Genomic DNA, 12727 nt, shown 5'->3' with positions numbered 1-12727 from the left:
AATTTAGCAATTCTTTATACCTTCTATTTTAGTTTATTTATGAAAGAGTATAAATGAAGCTATATTTAAAGTCAAAATTGTAAGATCCCCTCAATCATTGAGGTAGAATTCAAAATTGATTTCACCTATAATTATATGAAAAATTTAATTTGTCTATACATATCAAAATCTTTCAAAATTTTGCATATTAAACAATAAAATATTGTGATGAACAAGTCTCTAGAGTCTTAAAAACCTTTATTTTCATAAAGTGCCAACACTGCATTTTTTCCCTAAAATATTCTCTTTGATTAATACGAAATTTTAAAATGGTTGCCACTAAAAGTATTAGGTCAGCGAAAGGAATTGGGATATTTAAAAATAGGCTTGCATCACTTTTTTAGCTTCATTGAGTTGTAGTTTGTTCATTGACTTAATAATTAAGTGCTTGCAAGTATGATAGTGGAATTTAGTAATGAGGATCATATAGTATGTTAGGAATTTTATTTGGAATGTTAGTCAAAATAATATTCTAGTTGATAATTATAAATGCATGTGTAAAATATTGTTGAAATTGATTATTTTAAAAGTAAATATTGCAAGGTTAATTTTGTTTTTAATTGTTGGCATGTTGTGTTGATTTTTATGTAAGAGTTTCATTTCTTATTCAACTTTGTAAGAGAATTTGTGTATGAATTGATATCTTAAATTTTATAGAAAGATTATATATGAAAACAAATGATTGCGTAGTTTTATAATAAATGATTTATAGAAAATAATATTTTTTGAAGGTTTTGTAAATTATAATCTTGTGTAGATTTGATTATGGGAGAAATTTAATGGTGAAATATGCTTAACTCTTCAAAAGTTTTGATGTTTTGTCTTTACATGACAACCACTTAGAATATAATATGTTTTAAGTATGTCATTTATAGTCATGGGAGATTAGTTTTTTTTTAAGATTGTCTGAAGACTAATCAATGTAATATGAATTGATGGCAATTATCTCAAAACACTAAAACACTAGAAATATGGAGCATCCAAACACACATGTGCATTTTTCAAAATAACTTTAAGTTAAAGTTAACAAAATATTATGTTGTCTTAGTAATATTGTTTCCATGCTATATATTCTTACACTAGAAGGAGGATCATCTTATTTCTCACTTCTTTATTGATCTTATGTATGAAATATTTTATATTGATTTTAATAGTTGATGCATTTTACAAGAAATGAATTTATTAAATTGAATATATAATAGATTTATGATGTTTCATTGAAAGTTTTTATTAAGTTTTGTGCGCAAATTTTATATTTCAAGATTCAATAGTATGTACATGTATATTTTTTTAAGTTCAATATTATATTATATATTTCATGTGTATCTCATTCAACAACATAGAAATGTTACTATTTATAAATGTTTTTTTTAATTTAGTAAAATAGATTCTTCTTTGACATAGAGTTGTATATAATTCATGTATATCTTTATATATGCAGGAGTTCTTTGTTATCATGGATGTCTTTGACATAGATGAACTATTAGGTGAAAATCCCCCACCACAACCCCCTCCTCCTCCTCCTCCACCTCCACCACCACCACCACCCCCTAGATTGGATGAAATTTGTTTAAGAGAACGAATTAATGAAAACCTACAAGTGATTGAACAAAACATTGCTGCTATCCAAAATGAGCAAGTCACGCCACCCCATCTTGTAGACTTTGCAAAATCAATGCAAACTGTTGTCGAGTCAGTTAGATCTATTGATTCTCAATTAGATCAATTTCATAGACGACGACAAGAGTTGCATGATTTTTATGCCGATGGTTTAACTTATAGGCAAATCACTGATTTGAAAATAACCAAAGCTCATTTATGTCCATATTTTACCAACCCAAAAACAAGAGAACCAATGCAACCTAACCAGAAAAGAATTTCAATTAGGTGGTGTGTGCATCCAGAAATGGCTAGATACTTTTGGGATAGATGGTGGATGGTTTTTGATTATCCACCACATCGTAATTATGAGGTCCCTTTTTATTTTTTGAAGAAATTATACTGTGAGTTTGTAATGAACCAAAAACCAAATTATTTTGATATTAAGTCATTCCAGGGTGTTGGTCGTGGAATGCCACAGCATAGATTAGGGGCACGGAGTAATAATCCCCTACCGGATCCACCCATAGTTCCACTTGTTGCTCCATCGATTCCTGCAGATGTCCAAAATACATCATTCATTTCGACATTAGATGCTTTGACTTCCCTCACAGGTAACCTGAGTGAGCAAGCTGCTCACATGGCATATGCTCCTTGATGGATGCCACATATGTGCTCGAGTTGTCATGAGACATGTGTAGGTCCTACTACTGCTGCAGGATCTACTTCAGTTCCAGATGAGCATGATGCAGCAGATGATAGTATGATGACATCTTATATGGATTTTCTTTGCTCGGATGTTCATCTTGACCAGGTATAGATATATATATAAATGTACACATGTCAATCTTTTTATACTTCATTAAATATAGGTATAAACTAAGTGCATCTCTTTTTTTATACAATCTAATACTTCATTAAATAAATTTTGTTTAAGTAGATAAGGACTACACCTAATATTAGAGTCAATATTGCATCTACTGGAACACAACTCGGCACACCTTATGGGGTATAGTATAAATTTCTATCTAGACATTGTACTAGATCTTTTTAAGTTAATATGTTATCATCGTATACTATATAAATTTTCATGTTGATACATTGAATGCTTCTTTCTCCAGGATTCAGGTCATAAGGGACCCTCTACATCACATCGAGAAGAGGGTCTGACTATTGTGAAACCATCTATGGTATGTATCTTATAATTCTTAAATTAAATATGAACTCTTACAATATTGTAACTTAACTTGAAATTATTTAGTACACATATATATGTTCACTAAATATGATTTCATTAAATGCATGTATGCAGGTGGACACTACCATTAGGATAGGTTATCCTCATAATTTTGATCAGAGCCAATTTGAATGCACATCGACATCCTTTGAGGTATTAATATGTAATACTTAATTTGATCTTATTTTGACTCTTAATTTAAGATTTAATTGGACACTTTGAATTTGACCTTGTACAGGAGTTAGCTAGCACTACATTTGGTGTTGATACTGCACAAGATACTACTAGAGGAGATACTGCTAGAGGATCTGATGAGCATATGGTAAGTTTGTAACTTAATTTATGAATTCTACTATATTTGATAAATGATTCTTTTAATAGTTAATTTCAAGTAATATTTTAATATTATTTTTTTATTGTACAGCATGAGACAAGTGGATCTGGACCACGTCCCAGGGACAAGAGAGATACTGCTAGAGGATCTTATGAGCATATGGTAAGTTTGTAACTTAATTTACGAATTCTACTATATTTGATAAATGATTCTTTTAATAGTTAATTTCAAGTAATATTTTAAAATTATTTTTTTATTGTACAGCATGAGACAGGTGGATCTAGACCACGTCCTGGGCACAAGAGAGATACTGCTAGAGGATCTGATGAGCATATGGTAAGTTTGTAACTTAATTTATGAATTCTACTATATTTGATAAATGATTCTTTTAATAGTTAATTTCAAGTAGTATTTTAATATTATTTTTTTATTGTACAGCATGAGATAGGTGGATCTGGACCACGTCCCAGGGACAAGAGACCACGAGATGTTATTGATGATAGCACTTAGATTTTACTATTTATTTGGCTTTGATATGTACTTTTTTATGGACTTTACACATTTGTTTACACATGCACATACTTTATATATATGGATAGTTGCATAATAGGATTAGATCATATATATTTTGTGCATACTTTATATATTTTGTGCACATTAGATATTATGTGGAGTGAACATCATGTTACCATCTAGACATATATATGGAATAGATATTATATGGATTATGTGGACTTGAAATTTTACTGTTTTTTTGGCTCTGATATGTACTATTTTACGGGCTTTACATATTTGTTTACACGTGCACACACATACTTTATATATATGGATAGTTTCATAATAGGATTAGATCATATATATTATGTGCATACTTTATGTGTATTGTGCCCATTAGATATTATGTGGACTTGAAATTATGTGCACATTAGATCATATATATTGACTTGAAATTATGTGGACTTGAAATTTTGTGCATACTTTATATATATGTGGACTTGAAATTTTATTTATGGAAGTTGTGCTTAAACAACTTTATAGGCATTATGTGGACTTGTAATTTTATTTTTGGAATTTCATTTAAATAGTTCTTGTGATTAGATAAACTAAATGTGCATACATCATGAACTAAGTATCGAAACATATCTTATAATTATAACATATTCTAAATTAAAAAGTATCATTTAACAAATATAATGAATAGAACTTGATTAAAACATAATTATCTCATTCATAAATTTGACCGATAGTCTCTCATTTATGTATATTGTACACAAAATGTAATCAAGAAGACATATCTAAAATAAAATAAATAGTCTATTTAAATAACTTTGTTTTTATTGATGCCTTCTACTTGTAGTAGACCTGAAACAAAATTTTACTAGATTCATTCCGTTATACCATCTGCATCCTCTCTCTTTTGCAAAGCATCTATAATTGTCTCGTGCTCTTCCATAGAGAGAGTCCATAATTGTTTATTAGCAGGCCTACCACGATATCTATCCAATTTTATATTAGTTGCCACTACCAAATGCGAGTAATGTATAATCTTCTTCTCTAATTCATAATCTTCAAATGCAGGCAATCCATTCTTTCTTGTTAGATATTTGCATAGCCAAGTGCCAACAACAACCACAAATCCTGTTGGATAGTCATAACCATCATCATCTACTCGAGGAGTAGTTAGCTTATGTTTTGGCTCTACACATCGAGCCAACCAATACTCTGTCCCCTCTTCATTGTCCTCTGGTGCAACAACAGCATAGACATGTCCTGTGCACAAAATAATTTTATTTTAATATTTAATGAGAAATAAAAACAAAAATATACACTGTAAGATTTCATAAATTTATGTACTATTTAATAAATCAAAACAAATTTCAAAAATAATTTTACCTTGTTGTATAAGATCTGAAATGCGATCATAGTCATTTGATGCAAACATTTGATCCATATCTTCATCAATTCTTTCATGCAGATCATTTGCATCTATGGGTGTCAATGATCTTTGTTGCCATTCTTCAACCCATTCTTTATTCTCACAAAGTTCCCAATCTCTGGAAACACAAAATTGACAAAATCAAGCAAGTTGCCTTGTGAATATAGTCCATGTGTTTGAATTAGAACTCTTAAAGGAATGCCATTTAGCTGATCCAATGATGGTATTACAATCATGTCGAATAGGAATACTATCTTCCTCTATCAACCAGAAGAAACGTCGAATTGCAGAGTTTTCAGTTGATCCTTTTGACAACTTTGAATTGCACCAATCTACAACTGCACGAGCATCTCTAAATTTCACTACATTCTTGAATTTCAATTGTTCTCTAGCAAGAGCTCTTTTTATATAGGCACCGGCTCCATCGTGTTCCCCCTTACCATGTCCCACTTCAAAAAAACTCCATAAATGTTGGACATTGGTTATCTTGTGAACTTTGCATAGCCAATAAAACATTCTTGCATTTTTGAATTGTCCAGTGCAGTTATCTAACCATATCATATGTTGTTTCATGTCAATTTCTCTTTCCTTAAGATTATCATAAAATACCTCAAAGCAATGTTGGACAAACTCTGAAGAGTGTAATCGATTATCGCTAACATAGAAATGATACTCCCTCAAAAATTTTCTGTTATATTATGTACTGTCATGGTCATGTATATATATAATGTGCACAAATATGGCCACTTGCACTGAGTTGTAGTATTGTGATTGAGTTTCCTCTTGTGGTTTTAGAGTATAATTTTCTGCAAAATCCACAACTGATACTATTGTTCCACCTGGAAATGTGTTCTTGCATATGCGAAACTGTCCATCAAGCCATCGGGCATGTTGGGAATGTTTCACATGTTTTGGAACAGTATGAGTTTTAAACTCACTAATAAATGCATTCACACTATTTTGTTCTGTAATCAATTATAAACGTTTCCCCATCTTTCCATCCTTTAGAGGGTATTCTATATTTTTAAATCTCCTAACATCAACCATTTTTTGTCCGAACTCAGATGAAACATGTTCATGCAAACATTCACCTATCGAAGAATAGTTCCCACATAAATTGCAAAGACCATAAATGCATGAACTGGAAAGAAATAATTGTTCATTAGGTGGTTTACAAAATAAACTTCCAATAAAATCTTTTATAGTTTCAGGTGGAACATAAACACCACAATCCTGCACAAGATCATTACCATGCAACATACAATGAATATATCGAAAAACATCATAATAGTAACGAAACTGGACATGAGTTTTACAACAAGAAGATATTCTTTGTTTATTGATTTTAACATACCAGGGTTTGCATTTTTCAAATGATCTTTGACTAATTCCTAAATTCATTAACACAGATTCATCACTAAATTTTTTAAAGAATTCAGTTTGAGTCATGTCAAGAAGATGTTTTGGATGAGGATCGCGAATTTTTGATCCCACCCTTAACTTTAAAAAATCTCTAGCATTTGATGAAACTCTAGTGTTATCATGCCAAAATTTTGCAATTAATTGTTTAGTTTCATCATTTAATTTCATGTCCGACCTTTGAAGTCTACCACTAAAACTCCAACAATGGTTTAGTGGATCAATTTCAATTGTGTCTCTTCTTTTGGCCGCTCTTGACAAGATTCTACGATGTAAGTTCAAATAGCCACTTATATCACTTAACATTCTTTTACTAACAATCATTTTGTCAACTATAGCAGTCATTATAACTCTACATGTTGCATTCTTATCTTTAGATCGACTTGTTTTTCCTATAGAATCGATGGCACTGGCAACAGTAGATACAACTTGCTTATATGATTCATCTTTTCTTTTTGGTTTTGCATAAATACCTATTTTTTTCATGACTTTACGCATTTTTAACATTTTTATTAATTGTAGCATTAATTGACATTGGAATCCTAACTTTTTATTATAGAAAAATTGTTTATATAATCTGTTTGCATGTGTTCTGATTTGTCTCCAAGAAACTAACCCATTAAGATTATCTAGAACATTGCTATCAATAGTAAACAAATTACATTCATTTTCTTTTAGAGAGGGTGGTGTAATATTTTCAATTTTTATTTCTTTTCGTATTGGTGTATGAAATTTATATCCAGCTTCATTTAAATCAGCAATTTGATTGGCATCATAGTCATCGGGATTTAAAAACATACCAGGATTTGCATCCACATCAACATTTGCATCAACAGTCATACCCGTGTGTGGTTCTAAATTTCTTGCATCCATCATGATGTCTTCAATGGTCTCATCTACAACGGGCACTGAACTAGATGCTTCAGAAGTGTTATTCAATTGTCATTGTTGTGATCTTCGATCTCTTTGGCGTTTTGCCTCCTTCTCTTTTTGTGCTTGAATTTCGTCCACTGTCATTGTCCTCTTTTTTTTTCTTTTGACGTTTCTTAGAACCCATTTTTACAAACTCGTCTTCAAAAAATAATATCTTTTTACTGAGTTCTTCAAAAAATCGTGTAAAAAATATTAAAAAGTACTGCCAAATGATGTAAAAAATCTTTGTCAGTACGGATTTCAATGATAGTGTGGTAAATCAATGCAATCTATCTTTTTTTTTACAATAACGGTTATTTAGAAATGGGGGTGCATTATTTAAATAACAGGCCCCCGTTTCTAAAATGGGGGCCCGTTGTTAAATCCAATGGGCAAAAAATGAAACGGGCCCCCATTTTCGAAACGGGCCCCCGTTTATAAAACGGGGGCCCATTATGCAAAATTTGAATTCACAACCCACCTCTTGCCTCGGGATTAGGCCCGGGATAGGCCTGGGATGGCCACACATGAGACATAAACCTGCAAATTCAAAGCTCCATGAATGAAAGCACAAATATGATGAAATGAAATAGTTTACGTGCCTCTAATCAGAGAATTTTTATACGAAATTGAAACCCATTTCAGATTATACTATCTAGATTCTAAATATGTAAATTAATTTAAAAATTGATTATTTTAACTATTTTTCATTTAATTTATAGTAAATCAGGTTCATAAATTTGAAATATTAACTAATTTTCTTAATTTAATAACTTTTTTATTTTTAATGAATTTTGAAAAAAAAACTATATGTCATCAATCTACACAAAATTCTTTTCAATTTTAAAAAAAAAAAATTTAAAAATGCTAAGTTTACATCAAATTATCTGGGTCGTACACGTCAAATTTTTAAAAAGATAATTGCGGCCATTAAAAAAATAATTTAAAAAAAATATTTGAAAAAAAAATACAGAAAAATATGCTCATCAATCTTCAGTGTGTTACAAACCATTTCCCAAAATGGTTTGAGAAAATAATTTTAATTGTGTCAAAAAGTGTGGGTCATACACATGCATGGTATGGTCCTGAAACAGGCATTTTTAAAACATAGTTTTTAGAACTCCATTCAAAAAGTTATTTTTTATTATGTGGGTATTAAAATAAATTATATATTTGAAAAGTACACTCAGAGAGCTATCTTTTATATTACTAACTTTTTCCAAGATTCAATCTTTAAGTGTTTCAAAATTTAAGCTCAAGTGAGACAAAATCTGAAAAACAGGGAAAACACTTCCACTTTTTGGCCAAAAAGTGGACTCATCTTCTTGCACTGACCCATATTATATTTTGTTTATCATTGTAAAAACTTTGTAAGCCAACTTGGAAAGTTGTAAAATGACTCTTATATATAAGAGAGATCATTATAGACATTTGTAAGTAAGGAATGAAGTAGAAGATCATGTTTAGGTGAAATAAGGCAAACCTATTATGCGAATTATAGGTTAAGGGTTTATGTAAGAAGCAGAGTAGAAACCGGTACTGGATCTGGCATTATAGATGCTATTTTGAAGTAGTACAAGATACTAGATTTGTATAATCCATCATTGTAAGTCAGTGAGACTTCCCATTGAGCAGTGAGCTCTAGGCAGTTAGCCTTCCTGCATCTGCAGGCCCCTCTTGTAAGTAATATTCTCTTATTGGCCAGTAAGTGAATATTGTTGGTCACAAATCCCAACGAGGTTTCCTCATTAAAATATTGTGTTATGGTGTGTTTCTTATGTGGTTGCTTTCATTTCTGTTTATTGCATTATTTCTTGCATACCGATACACTGCTATAATATGTTCTACATGTTTTAAGTTAAGATATTCAACTCACCGGTTAGATACTGATTCACCCCCCCTCTCAGTGTCTGTGGGAATCCTAACAGAAGTGAGGGGAGAGAGAGAAGAGAAGGAGAGATTTTATAAAGGAAGAGGGGTAAGGGGAGATGAGTGAGAGACCTAGATAGAGAGAAAGATGGGTGAAATAGATAGAGTGGGATAGAGAGAGGCGGGTAATGAGACATGGATGGAGAGATAGATAGGTGAATAAGGGGGAAGGGATAAACCTAGAGAGAGAGAGAGAGGTGACAAGATGGACAATGGAGAGAGAAAATAAGAGAGTGGGGATGAAGATAAATATGAGGGTAAGGAGGGAAGGGGATATAGAGAGGGAGGGAGGAACAAAGGGAGAGAGAGACCTAGAGAGGGGAGATATATTTGAGAGAGAGAAGAGAGAGAAGAGTGAGAGAGGGGGGACATGGAGTGATCAAGGGAAGTATAAATATAGGTAATACCCTCAACCCTATACCATCAATGTTGTACCCTCAACCCTACACCCTAAACCCTATATCCTACAATGCCCTATTACTTAAACCTTATACAATGGAGGTAGATGTGATGACTTGGAGAAAGGACTGGGAGAGAAAAGGAGAGGTTTAAGGAGAGAGGGAGGGAGAGGTAGATAGGGAGTGACTAAGTGTAATATGGTGAAAAGTGATGAGGGGAGATCAAGTGGAAAACTTTACTCCCCTCAAAAGAGGGATGAAAGTTTCACAAAGGATTCCCTTCAATTTTTCACACACATTACATTTAAAAGAGGGATTGAATTCAATAGATCCAATCCCAATGGAAAGAGATTGACTCCTATGTAAATTGTAGGAAATTTGGAATGTATTAGGAAAATAAATTAACCCTCTTTTATAATAGACTAGTTTAATTAAGCAAATTGAGACTAAGTATAGAAATGACAAAGAAGCAATTATATCTCAAGATTGAAGTTGTGCACCTAGAATTAGTAGTAGAATGTCAAGATGAAGCTTCCCTACAAATCTGGGCAAAATTTGTAGGGATTGCGTTGAAGTTGCACATGGTCCTCCAAAAAATCCATGCATCAAAAAGGGTGTTTCCATCTCTGGAAATGAAGCCTAAACCTGCAATTACAGTTGCGCACCTGCAACTTGCACACAGAAAAGAGAGGGAAATGTTGTTGGGATTGGGGGTTTGCCTTCAGGTCAAACCCCAATTTGGAATTAGCCAAGTGGTTGAAAACTATTGCAAGTAAATAAAAGAAAATATCTGAAGTGAATCCACCTCAAGGAAGGGATGTAATTGAAAGGTTGATACCTTTGTAGATGAATTTTCTTGAATGGATATGTGAAATAGGATGTCTTGAATGTTGGTAGAAATCTCCTCTTCAATGGTTGAATCTGTGTCTTGAATGCAACACCTAGCCTTGAAAGGAGACTTGAAATGCCCAATGCTTGAATGAATGCCTGAATGCTTGAATGCTTATGATTGACTTCGCTTATCAACTTATGATGTAATGCCTCGCCAGGAACCCTAAAGAAAAACAACACAACTAGGCAACTAAAGGGTGAAATGTTTTTTTTTAAAGATTAAGTGCATCAATTATAACAACAACACATTTAATACCACATCGAAATTCTAACACATGATTTCCTAAGGGTTACCAACGAAGATTAATTCACAAATTATATTAACACCATGGTTAATCCAATTGTCCATTTAATTAGGTAAACTAAATGCTTAAGATAAAACCTACACATACATCTAAATTCCATAATGAAAGAATCAAAGTATTCCAATGCATTTATTTATCCATAACCCATCTATACAAAAGATCAAAGCAACTGAATTAACATACATTCCGCTGACATAATATTACAATATCCATAAATACATGGCTTCCAAAAATACCATAGAATCCAAAAGTTACAATGCCAAGGTTACATAAATGTTTGATGCAATGACCACAAGGTCTCAACTGAACAATGATCATGATCAAGAGCGGGTACATGAACCATGAACCAAGAAACACCAGCGAAGCCTTTCCTCGCCTAAAGATACAATCTAGAATATCTGATGGGAAGTGGCACTACCACTCGACCATGTGATCTTGAAATGGAACCACCCCACCATGCTAGGAGCTAGCAAAAGACCCTCAAGCAAGCAAAATAAGACAAGTATGATAGCACTACATGACTCCACAAACATCCATGTGACACAACTCACAAACACTAGTGACTCTAAGGAGAGAGAGTGTCATCGCATGGCTTAAGGTGGTTACCCTGGTAGGCCTCCATAGGTCTCGGCCCCCATCCTGGGTTATCCTGGTAATCTCCCGAACCTCCGGCTCCATCTAAGCCTCATGCAGACCCTACCAATCCTTTCGTGAAGACAAGGTGGTAAGTTTTCCATTCCAAGCCTTCTCACCACATCCAGAGCCTATACAAGCACTCAACCATGTGTACGGCACATTATCTTAATTAATATTTTATCTACCCACCCCCTAATCAATTATTAGGTTATCACTTCTTAACTGACTTTCGAGGGGTTATCCTGCCATCCACTTCGGGCACGACTCCTACTTAAAAGAAACTCTCTCTCATAGGACACTAACAGGAAAGGTCTCTCTATGAGAACTCTATGGAAAAACAGACAGCCATAACTAATCCTGATAAACCATAGGTGAAGGATACACAATCACTAACCCAGGATTGACCATTTGGAACAAAACACACAATGACTCATATCAACAAGGTTACACAACAACACCTGACCAAGGGGGTACAACAACATATGACATAATGACAACTCAACTAGAATTACAATGAAATTAAGCTTGACTACAAATACAATTTACACAAGATCCTAATACAGACAATCTTTTCTTCAAACAACCAAAAGCATAAAATTCTTGCAATTAAAGATTTTCCAGAAGATAAGAAAATACAGCTATATTAATACAAGGAAATCAATGTTGTCATTTGTCCAATAAGGTTAAATAAAATCAAATAAAAATTAACCCCCTAGTTATATGTTCATGATTAATTTACAAATAATTTTGATTAGCTTATATCCATAATCTAAATTAAATTCTAAATTAAAATTATATATATTAATATAATATATTTACATAAATATATATACTCTTCAAATATAATATCATGTAATTATATCACATTAAAACTATATAATAAAATGAAGATTTAATATTGAAATAACTTTCATTTCCAATATTTACATAATAACACCTCGGAAAATACTATATATATAATATTATTTTTTTTAAACATATTAAAATTAAAATAAAACTGAACTTATAAAATTCGGTGGGCCATTTTAAAAAATAGATGAGACAGTTTTTATTTTACATGGCTGCCCCCCCCCCCCCTGCTACCTTAGGTAG

This window comes from Cryptomeria japonica, chromosome 2 (genome assembly GCF_030272615.1).
Source record: "Cryptomeria japonica chromosome 2, Sugi_1.0, whole genome shotgun sequence".
Classification (NCBI taxonomy): Eukaryota; Viridiplantae; Streptophyta; class Pinopsida; order Cupressales; family Cupressaceae; genus Cryptomeria; species Cryptomeria japonica.
Note: the sequence above shows the minus strand (reverse complement) of the source record.